The sequence below is a fragment of the Microcaecilia unicolor genome, chromosome 8 (genome assembly GCF_901765095.1).
Source record: "Microcaecilia unicolor chromosome 8, aMicUni1.1, whole genome shotgun sequence".
Lineage (NCBI taxonomy): Eukaryota > Metazoa > Chordata > Amphibia > Gymnophiona > Siphonopidae > Microcaecilia > Microcaecilia unicolor.
The window spans coordinates 140,744,394-140,765,756 of record NC_044038.1 but is presented as its reverse complement, the minus strand read 5'-3'; positions in this window follow the sequence as shown (position 1 = coordinate 140,765,756).

Genomic DNA, 21,363 nt, shown 5'->3' with positions numbered 1-21,363 from the left:
ACCAACTGGGCACCCTAGAGGTCAGTGCGGTGGACTTCAGACAACACTCCCACATGCATAGCTCCTTTACCACGGGTGCTGAGCACCAACCCCCCCCCCCAAAACCCACTACCCACAAATGTACAACACTACCATAGCTCTTAGGGTGAAGGGGGCACCTACATGTGGGTACAGTGGGTTTTGGAGGCCTCCCATTTACCAGCACAAGTGTTGCAGGTGGAGGGGGGGATGGGCCTGGGTCCACCTGGCTGACGTGCACTGCGGTACCCACTAAAAGTGCTCCAGGGACCTGCATACACGCAGGTCTCTAGGACTTGTTGCTGCTATATAACATTGGCACACAAGTTGACACCTGAAGACTAATCTCTCCGAAAACGTCCTTTATTGGAATAAGCACGTTTACTCAAAGTTAACTGCAGAGGTTGTGCCCCACTGGCAACGAGTCTCCCTGGTACTGAGATTAGCAGTAGATCAGAGCTGGCAGAATGCTGTACAATGCCCTCTTTCAGCCACATTCAAGGTAAGAACTAAGTTGTCTAACGTGGCTAACACAGGAAAGGGAACTAAAAATGGCCACTACCGCATGGACTACAACAGGAAACACAACAGGGCACACTCTGACCCAGTAGGCAGGGGGAAAAGCACCATGGGAGAAGAGCCTACCAACTACCAACATTGTGAGACTGTAACACAAGCTAATGAAATCACGGAGCCCAATACCCTACACCCACCACAATGCAATGCTGATGTGACCCTGTAGTGCACCTGAGAGCCATATCTGACCCAGGGAAAGGCTGTGAGAGGATCGAACACATTTTGCTGTCATGGAGGTGGGTACAGCATTTGAGGCTGGCATACAGGCTGGGAAAAAGTTTTTAAAGTGGGGTTTTTTTTGGTGGGAGGGGGTTAGTGACCACTGGGGGAGTCCGGGGACGTCATCCCCAATTCCCTCCAGTGGTCATCTGGACAGTTGGGGCACTTTTTTGGGACTTGTTCGTGAAAAAAAAGGGTCCAAAAAAAGTGACCCAAAATCGCGGTAAAAACGCCTTTTTTTTCTGATTATCAGCTACAGACGCCTATCTCTCCTCGGCTGATAACCACGCCCCAGTCCCACCTCCGACACGCCTCCATCAACTTTATTCATTTCCGCAACAGAGTGCAGTTGGAAACGCCCAATATCGGCTGTCGATTATACCGATTTGGGCGCCTTTGCGAGAAAAACACCCATCTCCCAATTTGGGTCAAAATATAGGCGTTTTTCTCTTTCGATTATAAGCTGGATAATGTCACAAGAAGCAGAAGTGGGATTTGAATCAGACAGCACTTGATATGAAACCTGGTGGTCTAACCACTCAGCTACTCCTCCACCATGGGGGTGGGGGGAGTGGGGAAATGTTGAGAATGGTAATCAGATGGTGGCTTGGGTGGCGGGGTTATTGGATTGGAGGTGTATCGAGGCAGAGATATGGATGTCGGCAGATGAATCAGATGGGGGGAGGGAACAGAGCCTTTACGGTAAGAGATGTGGATCCTCTTGAGATGGTGCTAAGTGTAGCCACACTATCAGTAGTCATGTCAGTTAGTACATAGTACCAACCTTCACACTAGCTGTCATTTACAACCACACCTACTGTATGTTCCACCCTTGTCATGCTCAGTATGTTGGCAGCTAGTGCTGAGGTTTTCCATGTGAGTTGTTTTAACATGTGGTAGACTTTGGCTTGGGTTCACACTGTCTTCCACATGGTAAAACCCATACTAGGGGGCCCTTTTATAAGCCGCGAAAGCGCCTACGCGCTCCCAACGCGCACCAATTCCGAGTTACCACCCGGCTACCATGTGGCCCTTGTGGTAATTTAATTTCTGGTGCATGTCTGCTACGTGCATCCAAAAAATATTTTTTGACGCGTGTAGGTCATTACTGCCCAGTTACCACGTGAGACTTTACTGCTAGGTCAATGGCTGCTGATAAGGTCTCAGACCCAAAATGGATCGCAGCAATTTCATTTTGCTACACGTCCATTTCAGCAAAAATTTTAAAAAGGCATTTTCTACAGGTGCATTAAAAAATGATTCTGCGCATGCCCAAAACATGCGCCTACACTACCGCTGGCCATTTTTCAGCACACCTTAGTAAAAGGACCCCTACATGCTAAATGCAGCTTAGTAAAAGGGCCCTTTTATCCAGTTCAGGGATCCCAAATATCCTGATATTGTTATGTGTGTGTCTATTTTCAAAATCATCTTGTTTTTCCTTGATTTCATCATAAAGGTTTTCTAGTTTATGCAGCTTATTTTGAAATACAGCAACTGTATTAACTTGTTCTCTTGTATTGATTTCATTTTGTGTTACTCGATCAGACACGGCATGCATTTAATATTTTAACTCTTGAAAAGGAGACGTAACAAGCACACATAATAATTTCATTTCATTTATTAATTCAATAAAATTCACTCTAGTGAGTGGTGAGATGTTTGAATGAGCCCCATTTTGGATTTTCTGTATTGTTGTAGCCAGAGGCTTTATTAGTCACTGCAGATGATCAGGCAAATTTACTCCCCCCCCCCCCCCCCCCCCGGTTGTGCTAGTGGCTGCTGTACAGCAATGTAGACATAGCCCATTCAAAGTGAATGCTTAATTAAATCAAGTAACCCCTTCAGATGACTACAACTACCCTCCCCCCCTTTGGAATAACCTAAAAGGTTTCAGAAGCCAAGTTAAAATCACTTCAGGATAATTTCCCCTTTCACAATGTCAAAAATCTGCTATTTAACTGCTCTAAAGAAATCCCTTTGGTGTGTAAATGTTAACAAAAGTGACATCTTTCCCTTGAACCCTCCCCTCCAAACTGCAGCCATTACCCAGCAGGCTCTCTATACAACCTGCACATTCTCAAAGGTGACCCCATTACAAATTAGATTGCCGAAACTCCTCTGAAGCCTTACATGAGTCTACCCTGTGCAAAATGATCCCTCAAACCCAATTTTGTCGGCAACTGCCACTCTTAACTAAATATTATTTTTCTATTTTTTGTTAGATCACTGGTGTTTCTATACAACCTTTTTGAAAAAAATGTTTTTAATTATATGGACTGATGATTATAAATAAATAAAATAAAAGACGAACACACACACTGAACGCATGGAAACAAATACAAAGGAAATACAAATACGCAATAAGACAGACCAAAAGGTCATACTACAAAACTAAAATAGGGCCGGATTACAAAAACAGGAAGAAGCTATACCATCTCGTGAACAAACTACTAGACAAAACGCCGGTCACCACAACCTACACTTTCCTCCCATCTGCAGACACCTTGCTAAATACTTCAACGAAAAAAATACAAACCTACGCAAAACTCTACCTCAGGACACACGGACATCGAAACTTCATCAATGGGCTAGATCCAACCCCTGGTGAATACCCAGTGGACCGAATCTGGTCAAATTTGCCCTCCTCACCACCGATACAGTCACCCAGGCGATTAATAGGTACTCCAACAGCCACTGTCAATTGGATACCTGCCCCAGCTACCTAATAAAATCTGCATCCCACCGCTTCATAACAGACCTCACATCCCACTTAAACTTCATGCCTTCAACAGGTATCTTCCCTATAGAAAAAGACACAAGAAAAAAACAAATGACATCACCAACTACCACCCAGTAGCATCTATCCCACTGGTAGTCAAACTAATAGAAGGCTTGATAACCAAACAACTTAATTATTACATACACAAATTCACAATATTACACGACTCACAATCAGGATTTTGCCCCCTACACAGCACCAAAACAGTACTACTTACTCTCCTAACTAAATCAAGAGGAAATAGCAATAGGTAAAAGTATTCTTCTCCTTCAATTTGACATGTCCCAACCATAAGATCCTACTAAGAATCCCTAGATTACTTCGGAATCGGCGGCAACACTCTCAAATGGATCAAGGGTTTCCTAACCACCAGAACACACCAAGTGAAATCAAATACAAACCAGTGGGATTTGAACTGGCCACTTCTGGATTACAAGACGGTGCTCTAACCACTTGGCCACAGCTCCACAAACATATCATCGCCTTGGAAACCAGACTGCGGAGTACCGCAAGGATCACCATTATCACCGATCCTTTTCAGCATTATGACGACCCCACTAGCCAAGGCCTTATCCATCCAAGGCCTTAACCCATTCATTCTACGAAGATGACGTTACAATATACATCCCCTACAAACATGATCTGGCAGAAATCACCAATGAAATCAAGCTCAGCTTAAACATCATGGACTCATGGGCAAATGCCATTCCAACTAAAACTCAACACAGAAAAAAACACATTGTCTCATCATCTCATCCCAATACAATACATACAAACCCACAAACATCAACACCCAGGTTACACCCTCCCAATCTCAGACAGCCTGAAAATTCTTGGAGTAACAATCGACCGGAACCTCTCACTAGAGAACCAAGCGAAATCTACAATAAAGAAAATGTTCTACTCAATGTGGAAACTCAAACGCATGAAACCATTCTTCCCAAGGGAAATATTTCGCAACCTGATACAATCAATGGTACTAAGCCATGCAGACTATTGCAATGGAATTTATGCGGGCTGTAAAAAACAAATCATAAAGAAACTTCAGACCCCCCCAAAACACAGCAGCCAGGCTTATTTTTGGAAAAACGCGTTTTGAAAGCACCAAACCCCTCTGAGAAAAACTGCACTGGCTCCCAATCAAAGAACGTATTACTTTCAAAATCTGTACAATAGTTCATAAATTATCTATGGTGGAGCCCAAGGATACATGACAGACCTCATAGACTTGCCAACCAGAACACTACAAGATCAGCATGATCATACCTAAATCGCCACTACCCAAGCAACAAAGGACTCAAATACAAATCAACTTAAACATCCAGCTTTTCCTATCTAAGCGCAGAACTATGGAACGCACTGCCAAAAGCAGTTAAAAACTATGCTTGACCACCTAAATTTCCGAAAACCACTAAAAACAAACCTATTCAGAAAGGCATACCCCACCGACCCAACATAAAAACCTGGGTACCTGCGACATAACGAAACCAAATACCGAAATGGACACTTCCTAACTCTTCCTCTTCCTCTCTAATTTCCCCCAATGTATTTACCAAACATGAACCTCATTCTACCACAATATCACCTTATATTTGTTCATACTGGAACTGGCAAATGCTGTTACAGTTCTATGTAAGCCACACTGAGCCTGCAAATAGGTAGGAAAATGTGGGATATAAATGTAACAAAAAAAAAATGAAGCAGTTGATAGTTTAGTGCCTATTTCAATCATGATGGTCCATGTTATTTGTTTTGGGGTTTATTGATGATGCTGTAGCATTTTACCTTAATTATTGGACTTTTTTGTATGTCATCTTTATAAAATAATATTTAAAACTACCTCAGTGGGAACCATCTTCTTTAGCTATATTCACCAGGTCCACAATATTTCAAAGCAATTATTTAACAGACTTGAAAAGTCCACAAAAATATAGCAGAAAAGCATTTACCTTAAAAGAGAAACAAGTTGCATATAGCCTGTGCAGAGAGATGTTCATTTGATGGTTGTTTGGAGTATATTGCTGGAACAGGAGTTTATAACAGTTGCCTTTTAACTGCAACACCCTGAAGCAGAGCCAGTACTCGAAACATGATTGCATTGGTGTTTTTGCTTCCCTATTAAGATAAGTGCTTTTCTGCTATATTTTTATGCTTGTTTGAAGTTTGTTAAAATTGCTTTGAAATGTGAACCTGATGACAGAAGGTAATTCCCATGTGAGAAGTTTTATGCCTCTGCTATGATGGTTCTATTTACATGGTACATTTCAAAAATGTTGCTGTGTTGTAAGTGTTTTTTTCCCCTAATATTGTTTTGTTTTTCTAACCTTTTGCTTTGATGTGGGATATTTCAGTCTTTATAAATAGGCACAATAGATTAGCTTTCCACAGCCTAGGCACCCTTTTAAAAAACTACCCACCCCTAACAAATATTTTTTGCCTACTCATTTTAAAAGGGAAATAATATGGGTCATTTTTCTTTGTGAACAGGTACAATATATGCAGGCTAAAATGGTTTACATGTTTTGCATACAACCCAGGTTACTGAAAATCATTCTTTTAAAGTAACATTTTAGTTTGTCAGAATCAGAAAGGTTTCATTTAATTATATAACATACCTGTTAAATAAGCTTTCATGATATGACATATATAATTTTCTACCTTGGCTTGCATGCTATCCTAGGTTAGTGCACTCATCAATCTACTAGTTCTTTTTAGACACACGAGATTCATTTTATCTCTGAAAAATCAGCCTGCATACTTTTTTGTTCATACAGTACCAGCAGTCACCAGCATTAAATATTCCAGACCCAGACTGTATGCAAAGACGACAGATTACAACTTGATTCTCTTTAGTTAGGTTAATTGTATAGTAACTGAGAACAGAAACAACCTACTTAATTGAAATGAGCAAACATGGAGGAAGTATAATTATTCAATAGCAAATAGTTATTTTTGTTCCCCAAGAGAACAAGTTAAATAGCTTTGTTTATGCAATTGCATGCATTTGAGATTGTTTTAGATACGATATGAGGCTGCTTTACCTTGGAGATAGACATGAAAAATAAAGTTGTTTCAAATAAAATTTGATAATGTCATATATGTCTGCCATGCAACAAGATTGACACAAAATTCTTACCATATTGTATAAGTGAATAAGTTAGATCCATTTTGTAAAACTGATTACTTTTTATTTGTTATAGGTAACTATGGGCCTCTTTTACTAAGCCATGCTAGAGATTCCCGGCATGGCAAATGACAGGAAGCCCATTCAGTTCCTATGGACTTCCTCTCATTTGCCGCACGCACGTTTTAGTAAAATAGGCCCAATGTAATGATGACATTCTTTCTGAAAAGGGAGATGGGGAGGGCAAGGAAAAGAAGAGATGGGAATTCAGGGGTTGCCTTGCAGTAAGGTAAGAACTGGGGAAAGAAGTTTCACTTCTCACTGCAGCTCCTTGTGAACTTGGCCAAACCATCCTTTGCATTAGGTGCAAAAACCTTAAGGTTGCAAGCTCACCAGGGGCAAAGAAGGTACCTGTATGTAATATGTAAATCACCTTGGTTGTACCTCAGAAAAAGAAGTAATAAAAGACTCTAATAAAAATGTTTTCTCTCATGACACTGAAAATGAGTCATTCTTAAGAAGGTAATCATTATACAAACATTCCTTTTAATAATATTTCAAAAAAAGGTGTGCTCATAGTTTTCAATGCCTGACAGAACTCTGATCCTTATAAAAAGAAGACCAAGGCCCTTCGATTCCATTGCTTGTTGACCACAGACCCATTTATTTCATCACAATTTAGGGAGATGTTCATTTCTTTCAAAAATCCTCTTTGATACTAAATTGTCATTCAGGGATCAGGTCAGAAAGATTACTCGTTCCACCTTTTCAAACCAAAAATTGACTCTTCAATTTGCACCAGACCTTGGAAGTTTTGCAATCTGTGTTTCTGACTAGAGGTAATTATTACAATTCATTCTACCTAGGCTTCTAGCTTATCCATTGCAACTATTCACATCATTACAAGATGTGGGAACTGAGGAGATGATGCAAAAAGTAACCGTATGCTAAGGCACGTGGATACACTGAGCAATGCAGAAAGGGGGTTGAGCATAGATTTACATTGGCGTGGCATACATAGCTGCACACTGCATTCAAATGATGGCATATGAGGCCATAAAGTATGCTGTGCCAATGCACAAAAAAAAACATGGCCTCTGATGGTAATTACCATGCAAATTCTTTTGACAGACGTAGCCTGACCTGACATCCTTGCTAGTTAGCTTTCTGCTCCAGCACTCTCCTTGGAGCCCCTGTCGGACCCAACCAACTCTCTCTCCAACCTTCCTGAGTTTTTTTTTTAACAAATTCCCCGGTGTCTAGGCTACCTCCCACTTGACCTTAGCATCTAGGCCACCCACCTGACCCCTCCATCCACCCAATACTTTTTTTTAACCCCCACCCAACCTGACTTCAAGATTAAAAAAAAATGTCCCTGGTATCTAGTGGGAACCCCCCATGCGATCCTCGCCCAGGCCCTCCCAAACCCTGCACTTCAAAATGAAGAGTGATGCCCACTTGACTTGCCTCATGCTTACCACAAGTGAAAATCCACTACCATAAGACGTGCTTAGGTGTTTCACTGTAGTTTTTTACTCAGGGTGTGCTACCCACATGCTAAAAAATAGAAAATATTTTTTAGAACTGTGGCAGTGTTTGGGGGTGGACAGTAGGCATGCCTAGTGCTAATTGGTTAGTGCTGCTGCATTGCTGTATGCTAACCAATTAGCACACGGTTAACGCAGGAGCCCTTACAGCCTGGTAAGTGGTGGTGGTAAGGGCTCCCACGCTAATGACCATGTGTTAATTGAGAAATTAGCAAGTGGTCATTAATATAGAAAATGGGAAATGTCGCCATTTTACAGCCACGCTAAAAGTGGCCTCAGCGTGCGGGAAAGTCTGTGCTACTGATACCACAGAGCACTTTTTAGCACAGCTTAGTAAAAGGGCCCCATATTTTGGGAGAACTGTGACTATATAGGAATTACTTGAATTCATTTATTTTAAAATTTTCTAGCCCACACTATTAACTAGGTGGGTGACAATATTGCATTCATAATAATAATAATAATAATAAACAGTCAGATAAACAAACTGCTAGGCACCAGACAAAAATGCTTCTATCTTCAGTGTTCAAAATTGCTGAAAAAAATGCTTTCAATTACTATCTAAAACAAAGCAAATCAGAACTAAAATTCAGGGATTCAGGTAATTTGTTCCATAAAAAAGGTCCTGCTACTGAAAATGCTGTGTCCCTGGTGGCAGCATAATGCAAGTTAAAAAGAGGAGGTACCATGAATTGCTTCTTACCCTCAGACCTCAACTCATGGGATGGAACAAAGATAACACTGAGACTTAAAAAGGCACCATTCCTGCAAGTACTTAAAACTCAAAAACAAAACCTTGAACCTGATTCTAAAAGCCTCAGGCAGCCACTACAATCTCTTCATTACAGGAGTGGCATGGTCAGATTGAGAAATACTTGTCAATAATCTCACACCTGCATTTTGTACAGTCTAGAGAGTTTAGCATTTCACTTGTGACAGACCTAAGTAAAAACTGTTACAATGAAGGTGCTCTCAGACTTACCTGGAGGGCACTTTTGAGGTCCGCTTGGGTATATAATATGACCAAGCTCACTGACTTCTTGCATAGACAATTTTGGGATGATGTATGGGTAGGGGAGGGAGCAAGGGAAAAGGGGTGGAAAAAGGGTTTGGCGTTGCTGAGGGGTTAAATATATCTATTTGTGGGAAAGGTTTGGAGTTAAAGATGTGTGACCAGAGGTTGGAAGGTCATTCCTACTGGATGACCTGTGACAGTATTAGAAGAGGTGTCTATATAGACCTTATACACTCACAGTTCAATGAGCTGGAGGCTGCTAGCAACCTACTCTTCCCAAATGAGATATAGGCACGCTTATATGGTGGAAAGAGACATGATATATACAAGCAATGACCTGACCCCTTGCTGTGTAGCTATTTGCTTGTGTCTCACCACCAAGCATCTCAATTTGAAAGATGAAAGCACACAACTCCTTGAAACCCGGCCCCTTGTTCAAAACTTGTCAACAGACTTTACTATCACTTGTCATAATGGAGACCAATTCACCTAGAACAGGCAAAAACAGAGATGGAAAATGATCCAATCCATGCTGTAGATTTGGCCACACTCCAGGATTTGTAAGCAGACAATCCAGGTGCATTATGGGACATTCTGCACTGATTTCCTTGGGCAGGAGCAGGCACTACAAGTCCCACACTACTCTGGGATGTAAGTTCAAAGACAGGTGTGTCCCCAAATCTGGAGTTTGGAACTGGGAACTTGTCATCTTTGCACACTACAAACTGCTATATTATCCATACAGTTATGGAACACTGACTAGGTGAGGAACTGGCTTACAGACCACAATGCAGGTGTCAGTTATCTCAAAACTGTCCATGTTGCTGCATTGAGCTACATTAATATACAAATACATATGATTGACAGGGAGCAGGACTACATATGAAACTCCAAAACATGGAAAGTGGCCAATCTTCTAAAGACTTTTCTACCTGTTTTCCAAACTGTGATACTTCACACTCTAGACCTGTGATTCTCTAACATGGTTTTCAAGATCACCACAATGAAGAGTCATGAGAGAGATTTGCATGCAGTGTGCAAATCTCTCTCATGACTCCTAATAGTTGAGATTGTGAAAACACAAGTGGCTGGCATGACTCCATGACCAGGGTGAGGAACCACTGACCTATACATTATTGGGGGGGGGGGGGGGGGGGGTGAGCACACAGATATGTCAAATGACTTAGTTTCAAGCAGGGGATTGCTTGCTAAGTCCAGGTCTTCGCCTAGCAACCCACAGCATTGCAGGGTTAGCATCGGCTTATTCTGAGCGAGAGATCAGTGTGACAGATCCTATGGAGGGGCATAATTGAACAATAATTGAATAATCGCCGGCAATCTATTTTGGCAGCGGCGCAACAGCTGACCGGAACCATATTATTGAAAAAGATGGGCGGCCATCTTTTTTTCGATAATACGGTTTAGCCCAGCCAAATGCCAGAGTTCGCCGGGTTTGAGATGGCCGGTTTTGTTTTTCAGCGATAATGGAAAAAAATGCCGGCGATCTCAAACCCGGCGAAATCCAAGGCATTTGATCATGGGAGGAGCCAGCATTTGTAGAGCACTGGTCCCCCTGACATGCCAGGACAGCAACCGGGCACCCTAGGGGGCACTTCTAAAAATGTTTTAAAAATACACAAATAGCTCCCAGGTGCATAGCTCCCTTACCTTGTGTGCTGAGCCCCCCCAAATCCCCCCAAACCCACTCCCCACAACTCTACACCATTACCATAGCCCTTATAGGTGAAGGGGGGCACGAGGGCTTAACATTTACCACCACAAGTGTAAGAGGTGGGGGGGGGGATGGGCCTGGGTCCGCCTGCCTGAAGTCCACTACAACCAGCAAAAACTGTTCCAGGGACTTGCATACTGCTGTCAGGGAGCTGGGTATGACATTTGAGGCTGGCATACAGGCTGGCAAAAAAGGTTTTTATTTTTATTTTTTTAGTGTGGGAGGGGGTTGGTGACCACTGGGGGAGTACGGGGAGGTCATCCCCCATTCCCTCCGGTGGTTATCTGGTCAGTTGGGGCACCTTTTTGAGGCTTAGTCGTGAAAATAAAAGGACCAAGTAAACCCGGCGAAATACTGCTTAACGCTGCTTTTTTTTTTACATTATCCGCGAAAGCCGGCCATCTGGTAGCCACGCCCATGCCCGCCCATGTCCCGCCGTCGCTACGCTGCCAACATGCCCCCTTGAACTTTCGCCAGCATGGCAACAGGAAAGCGGCGATGGTGTCAAAAAAGCCACTTTTGATTATACGAATTTTGCCGCTTTTGAGAGATCGCCAGCCATCTCCTGATTTATGTTGGAAGATCGCCGGCAATCACTTTTGAAAATAAGCCTGAAAGTCTTACAGTTGCGCGATGATGATGATGACTCCAGTGTACACTAACAACTTTCTTTCGCTTATTCTGCCTGTGGCAGTTAACTACTACTACTACTACTACTATTTAGCATTTCTATAGCGCTACAAGGCATACGCAGCGCTGCACAAACATAGAAGAAAGACAGTCCCTGCTCAAAGAGCTTACAATCTAATAGACAAAAAATAAAAAATAAGCAAATCAAATCAATTAATGTGAACGGGAAGGAAGAGAGGAGGGTAGGTGGAGGCGAGTGGTTACAAGTGGTTACGAGTCAAAGGCAATGTTAAAGAGGTGGGCTTTCAGTCTAGATTTAAAGGTGGCCAAGGATGGGGCAAGACGTAGGGGCTCAGGAAGTTTATTCCAGGCGTAGGGTGCAGCGAGACAGAAGGCGCGAAGTCTGGAGTTGGCAGTAGTGGAGAAGGGAACAGATAAGAAGGATTTATCCATGGAGCGGAGTGCACGGGAAGGGGTGTAGGGAAGGACGAGTGTGGAGAGATACTGGGGAGCAGCAGAGTGAATACATTTATAGGTTAGTAGAAGAAGTTTGAACAGGATGCGAAAACGGATAGGGAGCCAGTGAAGGGTCTTGAGGAGAGGGGTAGTATGAGTAAAGCGACCCTGGCGGAAGATGAGACGGGCAGCAGAGTTTTGAACCGACTGGAGAGGGGAGAGGTGACTAAGTGGGAGGCCAGTAAGAAGCAGATTGCAGTAGTCTAAACGAGAGGTGACAAGGGTGTGGATGAGGGTTTTGGTAGAGTGCTCGGAAAGAAAGGGGCGGATTTTACGGATGTTGTAAAGAAAGAAACGACAGGTCTTGGCGGTCTGCTGGATATGAGCAGAGAAGGAGAGAGAAGAGTCAAAGATGACCCCAAGGTTTCGAGCTGAGGAGACAGGGAGAATGAGAGAGCCATCAACAGAAATAGAAAACGGGGGGAGCGGGGAGGTGGGTTTGGGGGGGAAAATGAGAAGCTCGGTTTTGGTCATATTTAATTTCAGGTGGCGTTGAGACATCCAGGCAGCAATGTCAGACAAGCACGCTGAAACTTTGGTTTGGATGCAAGGTGAGATATCAGGGGTAGAAAGGTAGATTTGGGAGTCATCAGCATAGAGATGGTAGGAAAAGCCATGGGATGAGATTAATGAACCAAGGGAAGAAGTGTAGATAGAAAAGAGGAGGGGACCAAGAACAGAACCCTGAGGTACGCCGACAGGCAGAGGGATAGAAGTAGAAGAGGATCCACCAGAGTGAACACTAAAGGTGCGGAGGGAGAGGTAGGAAGAGAACCAGGAAAGGACAGAGCCCTGGAATCCAAGTGAGGACAGGGTATCGAGAAGTATGCTGTGATCGACAGTGTCAAAAGCAGCGGAAAGATCAAGAAGAATGAGGATGGAATATTGACCTCTGGATTTAGCCAGTAATAGGTCATTGGAGACTTTAGTAAGCGCAGTTTCGGTTGAGTGGAGAGGGCGAAAACCAGATTGTAATGGGTCAAGAATAGCATGTGAGGAGAGAAAATCAAGGCAGCGGCGGTGAACAGCACGCTCAAGTAATTTGGAGAGAAAAGGAAGGAGGGAGATGGGTCGGTAATTAGAGGGACAAGTAGGGTCAAGTGAAGGCTTCTTAAGGAGAGGTGTGACCACAGCATGTTTAAAGGCAGCAGGGACAGTCGCAGTGGAAAGTGAGAGGTTGAGAATGTGACAGATAAAAGGAATAAGAGTAGGAGAGATGGCATTAAGAAGGTGGGTGGGAATGGGATCAGAGGAACAGGTGGTACATTTTGAGGAAGAAAGGAGAAGTGTAGTTTCCTCAATAGTAACTTCAGGAAAGGAGGAAAGGGAATGAGGGGAAGGAGAGAGAGGGGAACGGACTAGTGGAGGGAGAGCTGGTGAGGTAGAGAAAGCAAGGTTTATCTTTTGAACCTTGTTGTGAAAGAATTCAGCAAGGGTCTGAGGAGATAATGAAGGGGGAGTTGGGGGAGGGGGCACCTTGAGGAGAGAGTTCAATGTGGTGAAGAGAAGTCGAGGATTAGAGCCAAGAGAGTTGGTCAGTTGGATATAATAATCCTGTTTGGCACGTAAAAGAGCAGATTGGAAGGAGGTCAGCATGAACTTAAAGTGTAAGAAATCAGCAAGGGCCCGAGATTTCTGCCAGAGGCGTTCGGCGGAGCGGGTACAGGAACGTAGGTAGCGGATATTAGAAGTCAGCCAAGGTTGGGGTTTTGTACGCCTTACAGGGCGGGTCATCAAAGGTGCAAGAGTGTCTAAGGCAGAGGATAGAGTATTGTTGTAAGAAGAAACAGCCTCGTTGACAGACGTGGATGGTGCCACAGTAGAGAGGAGGTTTGAAACATGCGAGGATAGAGACGAGATCAAATTTACCGCCCCTTTGTCGCACCAATCGGCTTCCATATTCTATGCGTGCGCTTATGCAGAGTCTTTCCTGCAGAGGAGCGGTCTTAAACCATGTATATAAGCGAATCTTGCACTTATCAGTGGTGCACTAAACCGAAGTTTGTCCCCATAGAAATTGATGAAGCCAAAAACGGGACCGAAGTACGGCATGCAGTTAAACAGAGCATGCGCTTATCTAACGTGAACTTAAATGGAGTGCACTGTACAGATATGCTTCATTTGTATATCTGTATCTTACTGACATTGACATGGATTTTGTTCACAAATGATCAATATATAGCTGATGATTCATCAATTTAATTATACGTTTGTGAAATTTCTTTGTCCATATAGACATTATTATACTCAATTTTTCATATACATCTATTGCTTGGATGTTTTATTATACAGATATACATTTTCTGCATAATAATTAGAGAACTATGATTGTAATGTTAGTTCATTTGAATATGTAGCAATAAGGTTAAAAGGCCAAGTTGTAGCTGACACCTATTCATTGGACTATGTCAAAGTGTCTTTGACAAGCTTTCAAGAGTTAGCCTGTCTTCAGCACATCAGTGAAGATAAAATATAGTTGCACTGTGTTTAAAAGTGTGGAGGAGTGGCCTAGTGGTTAGAGCACCAGTCTTGCAATCCAGAGGTGGCCAGTTCAAATCCTACTGCTGCTCCTTGTGATCTTGGGCAAGTCACTTAACCCTCCATTGCCTCAGGTACAAACTTAGATTGTGAGCCCTCCTGGGGCAGAGAAATACCCAGTGTACCTGAATGTAACTCACCTTGAGCTACTACTGAAAAAGGTGTGAGCAAAATCCACATAAATAAATAAACAGTGCAAACTCATCTAGGTCTTAGGTTTTCTGCATATGCTAGTATAGCTTAATGAAAGGAGGTGGAGATAGAGAGAGGTGATGTGACAATTGCACTTTACAGTTCAAAGATCCTATATTTGACAAAAAAAAACCTACACACCAAGTGGAGGGTGTATAACATTGGCTGAGAAGCAGAGAGCCACTATAATAGTGAGAAAAGGGGTTAGGGGGTCCTTTTACTAAGACGCGCTGAAAAGTGTTGTGCACTGGTATAGATGCATGTATTGGACTTGCACAGGTCCATTTTTCAGCGCACCTGCAAAATGAAAATTGGCATGCATCCATTTTGGGCCTGAGACCTTACTGCCACCCATTCACTTAGCGGTAAGGTCTCACACATTAACCGGGCAGTAATCATCAGCGCGCATACAATGCCAATTACTGCCTGGTTACAGCTGCACGCCGGAAAATAAAATATATTTTCCGGATCACAATGTGGGCGCACATAAAAAATGAAATTACCGCTGAGGCCACGCAGTAGCCGGGTGGTAGTTCTGAATTGGCGCATGTTAGGCACGCATAGGCACCTATGTGGCTTAGTAAAAGGGCCTCTTAATTTGTAAAGTGATGTTTTAGGAAATTTGGGGTTTTCTGGGAGCGATGCAAATGCATTAAGGTTGGGAAAGTTAAGACATTTGAGAAAAAAGAGAGGCCACTGAGGGAAATAAAATGTTTTGGAAGCAGGGATTGGATAAATGTGCATTGAGGTTGGGGTTAACGTCAGCAGGAGAGAATGATGGACACTGTGAGGTGAGAAAAGGAGAGGCAGGGTATCTGTGTGAGTGAAATTTGTCCACCCGGCCCACCCTGCTGAAAATTGTTTTTTTTTTTTTGTTTTTTTTTGTGTTTTGGAATCAGGGCGGTTGTGGGGGCCACAGCTTGGATTTCTGTAAATTTGGGCAAAATTTCAAATCATAGGGCCTAAGTTAGGCCTAGCAATGTTGGTTTCATATGCGTCACCACCATGGGATGAGGCATGACCCTTTGGTACCGTGGGTCATGGGGTGGGTACGTTACCACCTAGCTACATGGGTGATGAAAAAAGTTTATGATAACATGGTAGCGTGCCTTAGTAAACAGGGCTCTCTGTTTGTAAAGTTGATGTTTAGTTAATAAAGCTGGGGCCAGTGTCTTGCCAGTTTGAGAAATATAATTGCCTTATGTATGTCATTGCATTTGGGTTTGTCTGTGAAGTGGCAAATAAAGCTTGCGAATGCCAATGTTATGGGTGAGAAAACATGTCTCTGTTGAGTCCATTTGTATTAGTTTTAAAGTGGATCAATTCTAATTTCAAAAGTTTTCCAGTTTGCTGTTTCTGTGTACTCCTGAAGTTTCCTTTAAGCACTTTTATTGCAAGGTTATTAAGGAAGTAATTTTCTTTTGAGAAATGTTCACCTACTGAGTTGTAATTGTTTATTTTTTTCTGTAATAGCTTATAGAGGAAGTTTGGTTTCTATAAGATATATTTTCTATGAACTAGGAATGTTGTTCTGTCCCAGATGACTATTTTTTTTGCACATTTGTATTTTGTAGTGAACCAGCTAACCCGGTATGCATATTTTTAAATAATACTTTGATTCAGGTTAGTTGGAACAAAACAAATAAGGAAGCTATTATTTTGACCCCAAGATCTGGCTGCACCACAGTGCACTGTGGCCACATGATAGCTATCTTGACATCTTCTGTTCATATTTTTTTTTATTTTTATCTGTGATTTACCAATTATCTACAAGTGAAATAAGCAAGTACTACAAACAGATTAGGTAAATTAAAAGAAATAAAGATCTTTTAGCAAAAGCCCTAAATACAAAGTCTACAAATTTGGGGATGGAGTATCATTAATGAATAAAACTAAGGGTGCTATTTACTAAGGCACGCTAGCTTTTTTAGTGCACGCTAAAAATGATAGTGTGCCTACAAGTGTGGGTTAATAAACAGGACCCTAAGGTAATAATCTAGCAAGAAAAGTTAATATAGGGCCTCTTTTACCAAACCGCGCTAGCGATTCCTGGCACAGCAATGCCCTTCCACTACCTATGCATCCAAGCATCCTTCTGGCTTTGACTATTGCCTTTTCTATCTATTTGTTCACCTTAAGATCACCAGATATGATCACTAGTCCCACTCTTCTTTCGTACACAGTACTTCTGTGTACAAGTACTTCACCCCCTATGCTATACTGTGCCATTACCTCCTTCACAAGGAGTTCCACTTCCCCTGCACTGAAGTTTTCCGTAATACTGAGGCTATCCTTGCTGGCCTCCATGGTGACAGTCAGATGTGGAGGTTTGAAACCTGAATGCTTTTATAGGGCATTTTTACTGTGTCACTTGAGGCCGCTTAGATATTTTGGATTTGGATTTTTTTTTTAATTTGAAAACTGACCACAGGCATCTAAAGGAGAATAACATCTATACTGAGCAATCTAGATACCATTCTTGAACCTCAACATTGCCTCGATGTTTCAAAGGGGGAGGTGGCTTGTCATGATGCTGTTAACCTTCAACATCTATGAAACCAACTCATTTGCTCTCCATCCTGCCCCCCCCCCCCTAACACTAGCCAGCAGAAGCCATGAAGCAGCAGGATGCCTCATTTGCAAGTGTCTCCAGGTAAGCTGAGACTTATAATATAGATGCAATGCAATAAAATCCTTTCAAAAAAGACAGAAGAAACTAGCAGACCAGACAAGTGATCCCAATATGTAGGTTAAGGTACTTGGGCTGGCAGAAAATTATTAAATAGCAATTATGCCACACATATTTCTAGGGAATGAGTGTACCTCTTATTTGACCCTTAGATTTCTGCCAAACTGACTACCAATGAAAGAACCATGCCAAGATGAAATATATTATTTATTATAGATATAAAAATAATATGGCAAATGCAAGGCAAGTTACAAATATATATTTGTGCACTACAAAAATATAGATTATCACCTATATATATATATATATATATAGATATATAGATATAGAATAAAGATATATGATTGAAGCTATATAAAACTATATGTATGAGTGATTTCACAACTATAATTTATCTTGTGCAAATTACACGCTTAGCAGCTAGTTATTCCACCACTGGCCACAAATCTTGGGACTAACTAGTCCTTCACATTCAAAATCATAGACTATCTATACCTTGCACTATAGGAATAAATCCAACTCTCTCACCATGCAGTCCTTGGTTTGCAGACCTCCAGTGTGGTGAAGAAGCAGAGTTTTCTGCAAGTCTATCCCAGTACAGGGATAAAATCCAAGGTCTTTGCTCTGTGCTCAGGTTCAAAGTCTTTAGAGAAGTTACAGTGCTGCAGTAGAACTGACTTTGTCAGCTTTTGTCACAAGTAATTCAGTTCACTGGTGTTTTGGGAAAATCAGTCTTTCTAGCACCTCTCAGAGATCTATCCTGCACAAATCTTCTTTTCCTTCTGCCCTTCTTTCTTCTTCTTCAGTCCAACTTTGGCATTCCTCTTGCTCAGGTGATACCTATGGACCAATCACAAACTGTGTACTTCTGTCCAGCAGAATTCACGGTCATGAAGAGAGGCCTTGTTATTAGCAAAGAAACTCTTACCAGTCACAAGTATGATGGTAGCAAACTCCCTCATGCTCCTGGCGACTTTTGTCTCTGTGAGATAAACTCCTCCACTTTCCCAGGAGATACTGGAGGCTAGTTAGCAGTAAACAACGTGTTCTTGGATGAAGTCAACACGGGTATGACAAGCAGTAATTTTCCTTTCTAGAAAACTGGTTTGTGATGATTTCTGATGTATTCAGGGCACAGGCTGTAGAATCCATATTAGTTGGTAAAAGATGGCTCAGACTTAGCAGGCCTCAGACCAGCAAAGGTGAGATAGCAGAAAAATACCCCTACAGACTTCAGAACCTACCCCTCCCTTTCTGATGGTGAGAAAATCTGAGACAACATGCATTCTGTTTCCTGTAGCAAGAGATTCCTTGAATTTTGCAAGACCTTGCTGTTGGACATGACCTTAGGCTCTGGTCAGCATGGACACAAGGGGCAGCAATGACATTTGAGGCACAATGCTTTTAATAGACTTCACTATTTATTCTTTTTAAATGAATCTAAGTATTTATTGTTTTTAATGCTATGACAATGTCCCTGTGGGACATATGTACATAATCAGTTAGGCAAGAGACAGCTGCTTGTTCATGGGATACAGCCCTCATGCCTGGTAAGTTGGGGAGGATGGAGTCCCTGGGCATGGTTCTGAGCACCATCTCCTGACCAGTGGTGAGGTTGCTGATGTCTTCTTCCTGAGGGTCCTTGTTGGTTTTGGCCTTGACATCTTCCTTCAGCTGCCACCACTTGCACTTCTTCATATTTCTATTTTCCATGGAAGACTGCATTCAGTTTATGGCATATTGCCACCAACTCATTCTGCCTTGTCCCTCATTTTCTGCAGACCCTGTTTCGTTTCTCCTGGACTTGAGTATCCTTCTCCAATATTCCATCTCCAGTCAAACAGAGCAGTGATGAGTTGTGTCATTTTGAAGCGGATATGAACGGATATGAAGCTGAAGTTGGATGCAATTCTTTGTGAACAGACATATGTATCTACCACAACAAACTGCTGGCAGTCCCATGGAAAAATTTTAAATTGGGGTGACTGTCTGCTGGATTGAGAGCAAATCTCCTTGTCTGGCCTTAAGACTGAACACTTTCCATACATTTGAAATTCTTGCATCAGTTCTTGAAGATATTCAAACAGTCTTTGCCTGAGATGAAAAAAATTATTAGAAAACAACAGCCAATGATTTCAACTTTGTGAAAGTCTTCTCTGTAATTGGACAACATGACAATAATTACAAAGATAAAGATGCAAATGATGAATTAGACAGAACTTCTAATGCAGATGATAATGATGATGATAAAGCATTCTTTATCATCATCTTCTTTAGCAATTCAGACAGAGATTTCCTTGCTCAATACCTGCAGATCCAGTCAGAATATATCAGTAATATTGCATCCTGGCCTGATTTGAAGGAACTTTTTATCAGACTGAATAATCCACTACCTGCTAATGCAATTGTGGAATTAGAAAAGGTGCAGAGAAGGGTGACAAAGATGATTAAGGGGATGGGATGACTTTCCTATGAGGAAAGGCTAAAGCGGCTGGGGCTCTTCAGCTTGGAGAAAAGGCGGCTGAGGGGTGGTATGATAGAGGTATATAAAATAATGAGTGGAGAGGAAAAGATAGATGTGGAGCGTCTGATTACGCTTTCCAAAAATACTAGGACAAGGGGGCATGTGATGAAGCTGGAGTGCAGTAAGTTTAAAACAAATAAGAGAAACATTTTCTTTACTCCGCGTGTAATTCAACTCTGGAATTCGTTGCCGGAGAATGTGGTTAAGGCAGTTAGCTTAGCAGAGTTTAAGAAAGGTTTGGATGGCTTCCTTAAGGAACAGGTCATAGAATGTTATTAAATGGACTTAGGAAAAAATCCACTATTCCTGGGACAAGCAGTACAAAATGCATTGCTCCGTGGATCTTGTCGCGTGATTGTGACCTGGATTGGCCACTGTTGGAGACAGGGTGCTGGGCTAGATGGACCTTTGTTCTGTCCCAGTGTGGCGATGCTTATGTCTTATGTCTTAATGAATCACAAGCACACTCACGTGAGTCACAGTCATTTTCAAAATTTAGTTTTACTAAAAGCAAAGTGCTCATCTTTTAATCTGGTCTGGATGGACCTATTGCATTAGCAATCCATGAAGAACTTCAGGAACACTAGGCAACACAAAAAAAAATCAAGGCCCTGGCTTGAGTTGTGGCCTACCCAGAGCTCCGGATGTGAATCATCCATGCACTGGAGCTCCAATGCCTAGGTCCAGACCAACCATTTTCTTAGTTCCCCTCTGCCTGCTTGCCCTCATTACGGGCTGGACAGTATCACTGCAGGTTGTGGCTGCTGTGACTCCACGCCCCAAAACCCCCAGAAGCAACCCAAACCCAAAATGGGTCCTAGCCCAGGCCACCAATGCAATGGATGGGCCAGTTATGGCCTGGAACAAACCCTAGCCCCTCGGGACCCAGGTAAATATTTATTTTAATTTTATCTTCTTGTTACAATTGTAGCTGGACAATCTCCCTCACCCACAATGCCTGTGTTCTGGCTGTTGTCCAGTGGGAGTGGGGCCTTCCCTAGGATATAGTAAAGGCTAATTCTTCCCCAGCTTGCATCAGGGAGTACACAGGTAAATCAGATGTTCAGAATATCCACAGTGAGACCTTTCATTCAGGAAGTAGCCTGTTTTGCCTGCTTCAGATACAACAAACATAAAGCTGGGGCCATTTCTGCTCTTTGCCAAATCTTGGTTAACTTCTTAAAGACTGTGATGGGAGGAAACATCTCTTGGTTGTACTCTTTATACTGTGCGCCTAATGATGACCATTTCTCTCTTATAT